The following is a 15,094-nucleotide window of genomic DNA, read 5'->3' on the forward strand; positions in this document are numbered from 1 at the left end:
TAAGCCCAGAAAGGAACGGATCTCAGAAGGAGAGGATGGCGTAATCCAGTTCTTGATTGCTTCAATCTTGGATGGGTCGACATGAATACCCATCTTGTTTACAACATGACCAAGAAACTGTACTTCATCAGACCAGAATTCACACTTGGAAAGCTTAGCATAGAGTTGCTCGGTTCGAAGCTTTTGCAACACCAACCGAAGATGTTGCTCATGCTCGGCCTTGGTCTTAGAATACACCAGAACATCATCGATAAACACAATCACGAATTTATCCAAGAAAGGCCTACACACCCGATTCATTAGATCCATGAAAACGGCGGGTGCGTTGGTTAAACCGAAGGACATGACCAAGAATTCAAAATGGCCATAACGAGTTCGAAAAGCAGTCTTCGGAACATCTTCATCGCGGATACGCAACTGATGATAACCAGAGCGGAGATCGATCTTCGAGAAACAGGAGGCACCTTGGAGTTGATCAAAGAGGTCGTCAATACGCGGTAAGGGATACCGGTTCTTAATGGCGAGTTTGTTCAACTCGCGGTAATCAATACACATGCGAAACGATCCATCTTTCTTTTTAACGAACAACACCGGAGCACCCCAGGGCGAAGAGCTAGGGCGAATGAATCCTTTAGCAGTCAACTCTTGAAGTTGGCTGGCCAATTCTTGCATCTCAGCGGGTGCAAGACGGTAAGGAGATTTAGCTACGGGGGAAGCACCAGGGACAAGATCAATACGGAACTCGACTTCACGAGCGGGAGGGATACCAGGAAGATCATCAGGAAAAACTTCAGGGAAATCACGCACGACGGGGATATCGCGAAGCTTCTTTTCTTCAGCAGGTTTAACCACATGGGCTAGAAATGCAATACACTTCTTCCGCATGAGTCTTTGGGCTTCGGCGCAAGACATAAGTTTAAGACCGCGGGAGGGTTTTTCGCCGTAAATATGAAGATCACCATTTTCTCGAGGTATGCGAATCATCTTCTTGGCGCAAATAACTTCGGCGCGATTATGCGAGAGCCAGTCCATACCAATGATAACATCAAAGCTCCCAAGAGGCATGGGGATGAGGTCGATCAGAAAATCGTTTTCGTTAAGGTTAAGCGTGCAATCTTTAATCACTGAGTTTATTAAAACAGTTTCACCATTAGCCAATTCAACTGAAAAATCTTCTTTTAAGTTATCGCGCGGTCGCGCAAGCTTCTGCTCAAAGGCGCGAGAGATAAAACTTCGATCGGCGCCAGTATCAAAAAGTACAGAAGCATAAAATCCGTTAAGCAAAAATGTACCATTAACTACGTCATTAATCGCTTGCGCTTGGTGCGCGGTTATGTTAAAAGCTCGCCCGCGTGTCACTTGGTTCGAAATCTGGTTCACCGGATTCGCTTGCGTAATCTGAACTTGTAGCCTTGGGCACGCGTTCCGGAAATGACTGGGATCACCGCAGTTAAAGCACGATCTGGGTCGTGGGTTTTGGTAGGTTGGTTGTGGGTTCTGCGGGTAGACTGGTGGTGTTGGCGCAATTGGATTGGCGGGAAGGACTCTACAGTTTTCAGCAGTGTGACCAGTACGGCCACATCGGTTGCAAAGTCGACACGGGGTTTGGGTTGGGTGGTGAAATCTACAGGTTGGGCAAAAGGGTTGATTTCCTGTGTAAGGTTTCTTAGTTGGCGGGGCAGGGAGTGCGGGATTGGTTAAGGCATAGTTGTGGACTACAGGAGGTGTTGGGTAGGCTGACAGAGGGTTAGGCGCGTAAACTGGAGGTTGGTATGCGGGTTGCTGGACTATGGGTGGGTTGGTAAGCGCATAGGCCTTGCGCCTGCGCTTGAGGTTGTTACGGTTTGAGGGTTCTGGTTTGGTTTCTGTTGGTTCAGGGGCAGTCTTGGTGAGTTTGGTCTTCTCAGTTCCCCGCAGGAACAGGGTTCCTGCTCTGACATGGTTGTCGCTGAGCACAGCGGCCAACTCGATGGCGTCAGAGAGGGTAACTGGGTTTCTGGCCCATACAGAATCTTGAATTTCCATGGGGAGACCCCCAAGGAATTTCTCGATTGCTCGGCGTGAAGGGGTAACAAGGTGAGGGACCAGTAAGCTTAGCTCGTGGAAGCGCGTCGCGTACTCGCGCGCTTCGCCACTGTATTGCTTCAAGTTCCAGAATTCTTCCTCCAGGCGCTTAACTTCGTTGGGAGGGCAGAATTCTCGCGTAAGAATTTCCTTGAATTCCTCCCATGTCATGCTAGAAGCAGCCTCTGCGCCACGCGCATGAGCTACTCCATTCCACCATGTAAGCGCTCTGGATTCCAGGACACTGGAAGCATATAGGGTTCGTCTGTCTGAGGGGCATTGGGTGTGGAGGAAAGTGTTTTCAATCTTTTCGAGCCATTGGAGCTCACGGTGGCTCCTTCAAGACCTGTGAACTTTGGAGGGTTACCCGCATTAAAGGACTTAATGTTATAACCAGAGGTGTTGGTATTGTTTTGGCTCAAAGCTTGGGCTATCGCGGCGGCCATTTCCTGGGAACGTTGCTGTCTACGCATGCGCGAGGCTTCTCTTCTCTGAAATCGGCGAGATAGCGGAGGCATTCTATAAAAGTTTTTAATTTTAGTTAATATCTTGGTATTAGCGCGAAGTTTTAATCTTATAAAGCTTGGTTTCGCAGAGTTAGATACTATCAAAAGTTAAAGTAGATTAAATGACCCTAAATGCAGACTTAATTAAGGTAACAAATTCGAATCGAGAATCGACAATTCATGTATCACCATGATCTTCCAAATTCTCAATTTAAAATGACGAGTAAACGAGTATTGGAGATTGACGATTCATGTATCACCATGACTTTTCAATCCTCAATATAGAATATACAAGAAAATGAGTATTGGAGGTTGACAATTCATGTATCACCATGACTTTTCAAGTCTCCAACCTCAGAACATAATCGTAAATGGAAATTGAAAATCAACTATTCATGTATCACCATGACTTTTCGGATTTTCAATCCCAACAAACGAATATGTAAGTAAAATCAATAAAAATCGAAATTCAACAAAAATCGAAATATCGCGAAATAAAACATAAAATCATATACTGCGCAAGCGCGAGCATATCCACAAATAACGAGTAATTAACAATAAGCGCGCAAACATGAGATTTCTCTCATGCGCGAGAAGGGACTCTTAGGTATTCTAGGCCGTTACGTCTAACCACCTATCCTAAAGTCAACGAGCTCTGATACCAATCTGTAACACCCCGACCAAAGGCGGATTATACATCGGGGCGCCACATATTGTTTCATTACTCGTGACACTATTGGGTGTCAATATTTAATAAATACATTCATTCGCGCACGCGCAGGGTAAACACAAGATAACATAAAACATCATAAATCAATATATTATAAATTATAATATTCGAACAGCAAAAACTTGTCTTGATACATTTTAATCTAGGTCCAAAATAAAGAAACTTCCTATGTGTCCACAAGCTCCAAAACAGCTACTGCAAACCTGAACATGTGTTAAAATAAACGTCAAACACTTGCGTGTTGGTGAGAAATCAAGTTTAATACAATACATAGGTAACAATAAATCTGCGCGCAACATGTGTATGTCTGGTTTTCAACAAGGGTGTAATCTGATCGGGACCAACTCTAAGATTCATAAGACTGCCAGTGCTCACAATTGAGCTCACAAACAAGACTAACTGTGCATGTGTAAACAAAAGAGAAAATCATAAACGATAGTTCTCCCGTGTTCATCTAATGGTACCATGAAAACTGCGGAATAGACCGACAAGACGGTTAATGATCCACACATACAAATAAACAGCCAAGTCTACGTCCTCAACACATGGGATACTGCGCGACTAAAGTTCATAAACAAGTTTAAGACTCTAAGTTTGTATGAACACATGAACATCCCAAAACATTAAAAGCAAAAAGGGATTAGGTACGAGATTACTCACATGATAAACGATGCGGTGTAAGATAAAGCAAGAACCAACTTTAAACAAGCACAAGTTAACCTATAAATAAGATTATTGTTTTAATGATTTGTTTCAAGTCTTGATTATAAGTTTGCATAATTAATAAGTAAATTATATATATAATATATTACCGGAAAAAGCAGGGTAGAGGAGAGGAGAAAACGGAGGCAAGAGAGGAGGCGGCAGAAGGACAATCGGCAGAGAGCAAAGGAAGAGAGATAATAAGTGTTTGTGTGTGTAGTGTTAAGAAAAAATAACATTATTATTTATAGAGAAACCCTAGGGAACACAATCCCTAGAAAAAGGGGAAAAGATCTCAAAAAGCAAAAGATATCAAAAGATATGGCAGCTGCAGGGGGCAAGATAAAGCTGTCAGGGAACAGTAAAAAAAGCATGGGCGGGTCAGATAAAGGTACAGGTCAAGCATGGCAAAAGCAGATCTCAAAAGATTATGTCAGTCACTTTATCTGTCAACCAATGGGGTTGGTGCGCATGCTGCGCCGAAAGTAACTTTTCAGACATAAAGCAGATTAGGTCAACAGCTCAAAAGATAAGACAACTCAAAAGCAACGGCTAGCTTAAACAGAAGAAAACTCAAAGGGGTTTAGCGCGAGAAGGCTGACACAAAAGGTCAAGAGAGCGCGAGCGCGAAGGCAGACAGAACTAACCTTAACGCGTTGCGGAAAGAACTACCATTTCTAAGCGCGCCGCGAGAAGAGTCACATTTCTTAGCGCGCCGCGGGAGGAACTAAAATTCCTAGCGCGCCGCGGGAAGAACTATAATTCTTCGCGCGTCGAGGGATGAACTACGATTCTTAGCGCGCTGCGAGAAGAACTACAAATCCTTAGCGCGTCGCGGGAAGAACTACCGTCCTTCGCGCGCTGCGAGAAGAATTACAATTCTTAGCGCGCTGCGAGAAGAGTTCGTCTCGCGTATCGCTGAAACAGGTGGTCTTCACGCAGGATTCCTTGTAAGGGATCTGGCACGTGGAGCTGCGCAGACAACCTTAGGCGGGAAGGAACAAAGGACAAGCAAAGAGTTAGAAGAAAAAGAGGGAAACAAGGCGTAAGGGCGGGACGGCGACAAGAGGGAAAAGAAGGCGGAAAGAGAGAAGGAGAGGGACGGGACGGCGGAAAGAAAGAGAGAGAAAGAGGCGGGAAGGAAAAGTATATTATTATTATTAAAAGTAAAGTATAAGTATAAATAAATATTAAATCATAAAAGAAAGAGATCGGGTAAGGGAAACGGGTACCTGGGTCGGGTCGGATCGGGTCAGATGTCACATTAACCACTTCCCATTTGTTGAAATTGACTTTGAAAGCCTTGATTGTTGTATTGTTGGCATGGAACATAATTTCCTTGATTCCCTTGGAAATTCGTATTGGATTGAGTAGCCGGATTCCCATAACGAAAATTGGGATGATTTTTCAACCTGGGGTGGTAAGTGTTTGAATTCATGTTATAATTTCGACCACCTCCCCCTTTACCTTGAAGTGCATTCACCTCATCCACTTATACTTTTCCCACCGTACACACATCCGCTGAATGACCCAACTCATTGCAATTCGTACAAACATCAACTCTTTGGTTAGTGGTTTGTACTCCTACATCTTCTACGGCATGGACTTGCGGTCTTCCAATTGTCGGCCTTGCTCTCCTTTCGGTTTGAGCCCTTCTTTTTGATGTGACCGACATTTGCTCCAAGAATGCCCAATCATCTTATTCATAATTGGTACCGAAAGTACCATTTGTGATTGACATCAAATCCCTCTCATCTTCCGCATTCAACCCCTCATGAAAAACATTTAGCAACTCCCAAAGAGCTATACCATGATGAGGACAATTCTTGATCATCATGTTGAATCGCTCAAATGCTTCATGAAACATTTCACCCGATTGTTGTTGGAAGCTTCTCAAACTTCGTCTCGCATCGTTAGTCTTTTGGGCTGTGTAAAACTCTTCTAAAAACCTTTGTTGTATCTCGGCCCAAGTGTAAATTGATGCGGAAGGCAAAGCATAGAACCATCCCTTTGCCTTATCTTCTAACGAAAATTGGAATAAAACCAACTTAACTTCATCCGGTGAAAAACCTTGACCCCCGATCGTGTTACAAATAGACTCATATGCCTCCAAGTGAAAATAGGGTTCTTCCGTTGCAAAACTCTTGTACTTTGGTAAACTTTGGAGTGCATTAGTTCTAACCTCAAACGTTCTTCCATTTTGATTTTGAGGAATAACCACCAGAGATGGGTTATTGGTGATGACCGGTCTAAAGTGAGCTTCAATCCCCCCAACCATTTCTCGTGCAGTCTTGCTACCCCCAATGGCACTCTCGGTTGGCCCATTTGTCGGTAAACGGGCCTTTGTTGTGCATTTTGTTGAAATTGCGGTTGGGGATTTTGTTGTTGAAATTGAAATTGTTGATATTGGGGTTGTTGAGGAACTTGTTGCAATGGTTGTGGTTGTTGTATTTAATTAACATTCGGCCCACCCCATTGTTGTACTTGTTGCTGTTGTGGTTGTTGTTCGGGTACATACTCAAACTGCCCTTGCGCCCTCAATTGATTTCCATCAACTCCACTTGCATATCCTTCTTCAAACTCTTCATACCTTTCATTATTATTGCCAAAACGTGGCCCACAAAACAATTGCGGGCCCGATCTCTGACCCGGTGAAATATGGGTTATGGATGGGTCTTGGTGAAATGTGAACTGTTGTTGATTGTAAAGTGGGTATTGTTGAGAGTTGAAAGGTGATTGTTGTGATGAATTTTGTAACACCTTGGCTAAAGCGGAAACGCCTGAGTGTGACGTACAGATTGCTCAAACACACGTGACACTATTAGGTGACCATAATAACATTATTTCATTTAAATAATCATGTAACACAAGTTTATCAAATAATACAAATTGTAAACAAATAATTAAACAAAACGATAAGTTGTTCTTTGAATATCCTATAAGTATGCTATGTGTCTTCTAACCTTCATCCTCGTATCTCTATGCCTGTAGCATATGTATAAAATAAAATCAGCTATGAACATAGCTGGTGAGAATCCCACAGTTTGATAATACGTAAAAATCATACAATTCGATGATGCTTGTGAAATGAGCACACAAGGGTTCTTTACACTCGATGCAATGGACCTGAGTGTAAAGAACAAACAAAGGTCCTTTCCAGTTGGGGATACCAATGTACTCAGATACGAGGTCCCTTTTCCACTCGATACAAATGGACCTGAGTGCAAAGGGGGCGTATGATCATACTTATTGAGGCAACCACTTGAAATCCATGTATATAACATATAAGCAAGTAATCACACAAGTCCATGATATGAATTGTAGTTTGTTAGAAAAATTGTAAATATTGAGGTTTGATAGGATACATATACTACCCCCAAAATATGAAAACGTTTAAAAAGAGGGTGTGAGAAACTCACCTTAAAATCGACGATAAACTTGTAATAAAACCGTAAGCATGATAACCAGACCGAAGCAACCGAACTTCTCAAACTATAATTGAAACAAAATAAAATCTAACTAACGGAATTGATAAGGTTGTAATTAAATTATAGGATTAAGCATTATTCGTATTTCATGGCATTTTTATATTATAATAACAATTTTTTTTAAAGCTTAGACGGGTTTTAACGATTTATATTATTTTAATATTATAACTTTAACATTAATATGAAAGTTACGATAATTTCGAGGTACGGATTTTAAATTGGGATTTTATCTCGAATAACTATTATTTGATTAAAGCTAACGAATTATAGTTAACGAATTTAAAGCTAACGAGTTAATGTTTACGAATTATAAGTTTAATGGTTTAAGCTTACGAATTATACACTAACGAATTGAATCTAAGTGAATTAATGTAAGTATCGGAATAAACTTATTTTAACGGTGTAACGAATTATAATCATCAAATTATTAAAGTAGCGGAAACATAAATTAGTTCTAATGATTCTAACGAAATATATTATTTACATATTAATAATTTAATTATTAATAAGCAAACTATAATATTTATGGATACGAATACATAGGTGTATTATAAAGATTAACGAATGATATAATATTATTATATTAACGGGTTTAAAGTTAACGAACGGGTTTAACAGGTTAGGTTAAGGGGCTACAAATTAGTTTTTAACGAGTGTGGAAGTTAGGTTTTAGTTGAAAGTCATAAATTAAAATTTATATAAAAAATTTATTTAAGTTAAAAAAATAATTATCTTTGACCTATTATGATTTTTAAAACAATTCATTTAATTAATTCTATTTAATAAAAGCTGTAAAAAAAATAGTAAAACAGGTACCTGGCCTGGGTTTCGAACCCGGGTCCTTTTGTTGACAATTACGAATACTAACCAACTGAGCTACAGAAACCATTTGATTTAAAGATGAAAAATTAATATAAATATATTAGTTCAAGTCATCTTCTTCCTACATAAACCCTAGGTTTGCAATTTGTTTAATCTGTTACTTGTTTGCTTAGACTATGTTAGGGGTTTTAATTGTCGGCCAAAACTAAATGAAAACAATATAAAGATTACCCGTTAAGACGTCATTTTGATGGAGAACACGAACTCGTCGGAAAACAAACTATGTCGGATTGATTATAAGCTCTAGAGAGTATTCAGTGGGTAAAGATGGTGTGAGTAAGTTTAGATGAACAATAGGGTCCTATTTATACTTATAATTGGAGTGTTCAACAATGGCAGACCCTAAATGAATTTCGTTTATTCCGGCGGCGGTTACGGCGGATATTACGGGATTAATTCGCTTAGCATTCGGTGTTATAACGCGTTATTGACAATAAAGGCTTACCGTTATAGTTTACAAGTTTTATGGTTTTTAATTGGATTAATACATGCGTTTTGGGGTTAAATTGGGTCGCCGGACTTCAAAGCTTCGCCGGAAAATATATCGGCCAGAAAAACGTTACTGGTATGGCTGGGAATGAAAGTTTAAATGTTTTTCACAATATCAGTCCCTGATCTTTCATAGTCCTTTTAAAACGGAAATATAAAATATAATTACGTTAATAACCCCTCATGTTTCAAGATATCTTTAATTAAAAGTTAAAGTATAAGTACCAAATTAATCCTCGAACTTTGGAATGTGTTATAAACGTAGTAAAAGCTTGGACGTTATCAAAGATATACCCGAAAAGCTTGCAACTCGTTTAACATTAATAAGTCCTTATACTTTGGAGTTTTGTTAATTGAATAAAATGAATAATTTAAAGAACGAACACTAAAGTAAATCCTCGTGAGTATTATATTAACGATGAACGTCAAACATAAATACAATTAAACGACGAGATGGCTCAGTTTAACGAATACGAATAAATAAAGACCAAAATGGTGATTGTTGCGTGGAAAATGTGTAACGAAAATTAATTAATAACAGTAGAATATATATACATATATATGTATATATACATACATACACACACACACACACACACACACATATATATATATTAACAAAATCGAAAATTCAAAAATGGGTCGGGTTTTCGGGTTTTCAAAAGTAATGAATGTTACAAATTTGATGATTGCCCTTGAGTAGGCATAAAACTTAATTGGTGATTGAAAGCTAAACACTGTTGAAGTAGACTCGCTTGTAGGACCTATAGTGGTAATGGGTTCAGTGGATGATGAGTTTTGTGGATGGATGGGTGGTGGCATTGGCGGTACAGTTTGTTCCAAAGTCATGATTGTGGCGTCAGCTGTTCGACTTTTTGTGCTTGGTGACCCAATAATCTTGTTCTCCCTTTGAAGAATCCGATTCTGACGAAAGGTTCTCTCGATTTTAGGATCAAACGCTAACGGTGATGAAGACCGAGAGCGTCGTGTATGTATATACCTATAAGTACCAGCACACTAGCACAACCAGTGTAAAACTGACAATAACAATTAAACAAAAACTACAAAGATAACACACGTTGCGCACTACTCCCCGGCAACGGCGCCAAAATTTGACGTGAGGTCGAAGACTCACGCAAAAATAAACCAAATACTACTAAATAGATAGCGGTAAACGGGTATCGAACACGAGGAGTTTGTGGAAAATGTGTTAATAAGTAGCTTAAACAATTCAACTAATATTAAAAAGTAAAAGACAAAAGTAATTTTCAAATTGATTTTTGATTTGATTTTAAGAACTAAATTAACTAACACAAAAGTTATAAGCAATTGATCGAGCAAGTATTTCTCTTGAAATTCGGGTTAACACGCAACACTCTTGTTTAAGTTCAATGGATAAATCATAATATATTTATTTTGTGTAAATGTAATTGTTTGTGATTGATCAAGAACTAAGTACTCGGATTACTAGAACGCGAGGTTGTTACTTGTTAATCAATCAATATGTTGTTAACCCTAATTTCTTCTACTAAATCTTAATTGTCAGGGACACCAAGAACGTATAGAACGAAACTAGATTGAAACAGTATGGACAAGTTACAAACAATCAAACAAACATCATAATTATATTAACATCACAATTAGATAATCAATCCACGTGCAAGAACAAGAAACAAAAGTGTTTTGTAATTAACCTTGCATCCAAGAGAAATAACAAGAGGAACTAGCCACTCATGGTTTGAGAAATCATCATAATATCAATTGTATGCAACATCAAACGAATTAAAATGCACCAAATAATGATTACCAATCCCAAGATATTGTTCTTCACTCTCTCAATTCGTCTCCCAATGTTTCTTGATGAAAAGATAATGCAAAGTTTTGCCAAAACGGCCCATTAACAAAAGCAAATCAGCTATTACGATCGGATCGTGGTCCACGGTCAAGACCGTGGGCCACGGTCCAGGCCATGGTTGCCTCTTTCTCCCACGGTACGGTGGGTTCTGCCAAATTTGCTTCAGGTGGACCGTGGGCTACTGTGGGGCTGATTTTCGGTTTTCTTGTTTTCTTCATAATTTTCCCATTCTAGCTCCGTTTTCGCCAATGTTCTCGTAACGCCGTCCTTTAGCTCTTCGAACCTGCAATTCACACAACATAGTGTAGTAGTCCAAGTCCTTGAAATTAAAAATAAAAGCACGTGATTTAACTAGAATTACTACACTTAAGGGTGGCTCTACAATCCACTCGTCACATCTACGCTGTCAACCCTTCATTTGAGTCGATTTTCAAAATTGATTAAATAAAAAACAAAGAAAAAAGTGTTTCCTCTACAACCCGGTTGGTGTAACAACTTAAGGTCAACAGATTTTTAATTTTATTATTTTAACGCGTGACATCATTTTTTTGGTCATCATTTTTTTGGTTTTTTAACAATTTATCTTACATATAATATGACTTTTTTACTTATATAATTTGAATTCAGTTGAGTTGTGCAAGTGAAAAATAGAAAAATTAGTTTTTCTTTCTTTTTATGTTTTTTTAATTAAGAAGTTGTGTTATGAATATGGATGGTTTAAAATCAAACAACCAAATTTCAGGTTTGATTAGGTTTAACCCAAAACACACCCAGATGAGCCCATCCACCTAATATATGTGTGATTAAATAAGCATTAAATATCAGTTGAATCATATTGATGTTAGATATTATTTTGATAAATGAATCAATATCAATTGTCGAAATTAATCGATATCTTTTCCTCAATAGCCATTAGAGTATCCATAATGGGACGTTGCTCGCCAGTTTTATCCTTCAAAACACCCCCAACATAGCTACAGATGGGCGTTTTTAGCTTTTTTTTTCTTCCCAGCGTTCCTTCATGACGGTGTTGCCCATTTTGCAAGCTTTGTAATTAATTACATACGTCTATCACATCTTTCCATTTTTTTTAATTTTAATTGCTTAACTAATTCAAACAAACACTATTAATAATTGTAATTACATGAGTTTAGAATCACTACGCATACAATTTGAATAACCCAACGCCTCTATAGTAAGAGACGTAGTGGTTATATATTAGGCTGAGGGGTGTGGTGTGACATCTGCCCCGATCCGACCCGACCCAGGTACCCGTTTCTCTGACCCGATCTCTTTCTTTTATGATTTAATATTTATTTATACTTATATTTTACTTTTAATAATAATAATGTTTTCCTTCCCGCCTCTTTCTCTCTCTTTCTTTCCGCCGTCCCGTCCCTCTCCTTCTCTCTTTCCGCCTTCTTTTCCCTCTTGTCGCCGTCCCGCCCTTACGCCTTGTTTCCCTCTTTTTCTTCTAACTCTTTGCTTGTCCTTTGTTCCTTCCCGCCTAAGGTTGTCTGCGCAGCTCCACGCGCCAGACTCCCTTACAAGGAATCCTGCGTGAAGACCACCTGTTTCAGCGATACGCGAGACGAACTCTTCTCGCAGCGCGTTAAGAATTGTAATTCTTCTCGCAGTGCGCGAAGGACGGAAGTTCTTCCCGCGACGCGCTAAGGATTTGTAGTTCTTCTCGCAGCGCGCTAAGAATCGTAGTTCATCCCTCGACGCGCGAAGAATTATAGTTCTTCCCGCGGCGCGCTAGGAATTTTAGTTCCTCCCGCGGCGCGCTAAGAAATGTGATTCTTCCCGCGGTGCGCTTAGAAATGTAGTTCTTTCCGCGACGCGTTAAGGTTAGTTCTGTCTGCCTTCGCGCTCGCGCTCTCTTGACCTTCTGTGTCTGCCTTCGCGCCTTAGCCTTCTCGCGCTAAACCCTTTGAGTTTTCTTCTGTTTAATCTAGCCGTTTGCTTTTGTGTTGTCTTATCTTTTGAGCTGCTGACCTAATCTGCTTTATGTCTGAAAAGTTACTTTCGGCGCAGCATGCGCACCAACCCCATTGGTTGACAGAAAAAGTGACTGACATAATCTTTTAAGAATCTGCTTTTGCCATGCTTGACCAGTACTTTATCTGTCCTCTCCCATGCCTTTTTCTGAATCCTGTCAGCCTTTTTCTCTTTTTCCCTGCTACCATATCTTTTGATATCTATGCTTTTCAGAACTTTTTACTGTTGATATCTTTTCTTTTACTTTTTGAGATCTTTTCCCTTTTTTTTTCTAGGGTTTGTGTCCCCTAGGGTTTGCCTATATATAGTACTATTTTCTTAACACTTCACACACTACACTTACTCTCTCCTGTTTTCCTTGCTCTCTGCCGCCTCCCTCTCTTGCCTCCGTCTTCCTCCCTGTTCTGCCCTGCTTTTCCGGTAATATATACTTATTAATTATGCTAACTTATAATCAAGACTTAAAACCAATCATTAAAACAATAATCTTATTTATAGGTTAACTTGTGCTTGTTTAAAGTTGGTTCTTGCTTTATCTTACACCGCATCGTTTATCATGTGAGTAATCTCGTACCTAATCCCTTTTTGCTTTTAATGTTTTGGGATGTTCATGTGTTCATACAAACTTAGAGTCTTAAACTTGTTTATGAACTTTAGTCGCGCAGTATCCCATGTGTTGAGGACGTAGACTTGGCTGTTTATTTGTATGTGTGGATCATTAACCGTCTTGTCGGTCTATTCCGCAGTTTTCATGGTACCATTAGATGAACACGGGAGAACTATCGTTTATGATTTTCTCTTTTGTTTACACATGCACAGTTAGTCTTGTTTGTGAGCTCAATTGTGAGCACTGGCAGTCTTATGAATCTTAGAGTTGGTCCCGATCAGATTACACCCTTGTTGAAAACCAGACATACACATGTTGCGCGCAGATTTTATTGTTATCTATGTATTGTATTAAACTTGATTTCTCACCAACACGCAAGTGTTTGACGTTTATTTTAACACATGTTCAGGTTTGCAGTAGCTGTTTTGGAGCTCGAGATAACCTAGGAAGTTTTCTTTATTTTGGACCTAGATTAAAAATGTATCAAGACAAGTTATTGCTGTTCGAATATTATGATTTATAATATATTGATTTATGATGATTTATGTTATCTTGTGTTTACCCTGCGCGTGCGCGAATGAACGTATTTATTAAATATTGACACCCAATAGTGTCACGAGTAATGAAACAATATGTGGCGCCCCGATGTATAATCCGCCTTTGGTCGGGGTGTTACAGATTGGTATCAGAGCTCGTTAACTTTAGGATAGGTGGTTAGACGTAACGGCCTAGAATACCTAAGAGTCCCTTCTCGCGCATGAGAGAAATCTCATGTTTGCGCGCTTATTGTTAATTACTCGTTATTTATGAATATGCTCGCGCTTGCGCAGTATATGATTTTATGTTTTATTTCGCGATATTTCGATTTTTGCTAAATTTCGATTTTTATTGATTTTTCTTACATATTCGTTTGTTGGATTTGAAAGTCCGAAAAGTCATGGTGATGCATGAATAGCTGATTTTCAATTTCCATTTACGATTATGTTCTGAGGTTGGAGACTTGAAAAGTCATGGTGATACATGAATTGTCAACCTCCAATACTCATTTTCTTGTATATTTTATATTGAAGATTGAAAAGTCATGGTGATACATGAATCGTCAATCTCCAATACTCGTTTGCTCGTATATTTTAAATTGGGAATTCGGAAAGTCATGGTGATACATGAATTGTCGATTCTTGATTCGAATTTGTTACCTTTATTAAGTCTGCATTTTGGGTCATTTATTTTACTTTAACTTTTGACAGTAACTGACTCCGTGAAACCAAGCTTTATAAGATTAAAACTTTGCGATAAAAACCAAGATATTAACTAAAATTAAAAATTTTTATAGAATGCCTCCGCTATCTCGCCGATTTCAGAGAAGAGAAGCCTCGCGCATGCGTAGACAGCAACGTTCCCAGGAAATGGCCGCCGCGATAGCCCAAGCCTTGAGCCAAAACAATACCAACACCTCTGGCTACAACATTAAGTCCTTTAACGCGGGTAACCCTCCAAAGTTCACAGGTCTTGAAGGAGTCACCGTGATGCTCCAATGGCTCGAGAAGATAGAAAACACTTTCCTCCACACCCAATGCCCCTCAGACAGACGAACCCTATATGCTTCCAGTGTCCTGGAATCCAGAGCGCTTACATGGTGGAATGGAGTAGCTCATGCGCGTGGCGCAGAGGCTGCTTCTAGCATGACATGGGAGGAATTCAAGGAAATTCTTACGCGAGAATTCTGCCCTCCCAACGAAGTAAAGCGCCTGGAGGAAGAATTTTGGAACC

At 39.4% G+C, this 15,094-nt stretch overlaps 1 pseudogene; it reads left to right on the forward strand.

Annotated features, from left to right (window-relative positions):
• Positions 1-5,807: 5,807 nt before the first annotated feature.
• Positions 5,808-5,908, forward strand: LOC143557113 (small nucleolar RNA R71; annotated as a pseudogene).
• The last annotated feature ends 9,186 nt before the right edge of the window (positions 5,909-15,094 follow it).

This window comes from Bidens hawaiensis, unplaced genomic scaffold, assembly GCF_021521415.1.
Source record: "Bidens hawaiensis isolate Kalapana, Puna unplaced genomic scaffold, B.hawaiensis_p1.1 tig00018812_1, whole genome shotgun sequence".
NCBI classification, from domain to species: Eukaryota; Viridiplantae; Streptophyta; class Magnoliopsida; order Asterales; family Asteraceae; genus Bidens; species Bidens hawaiensis.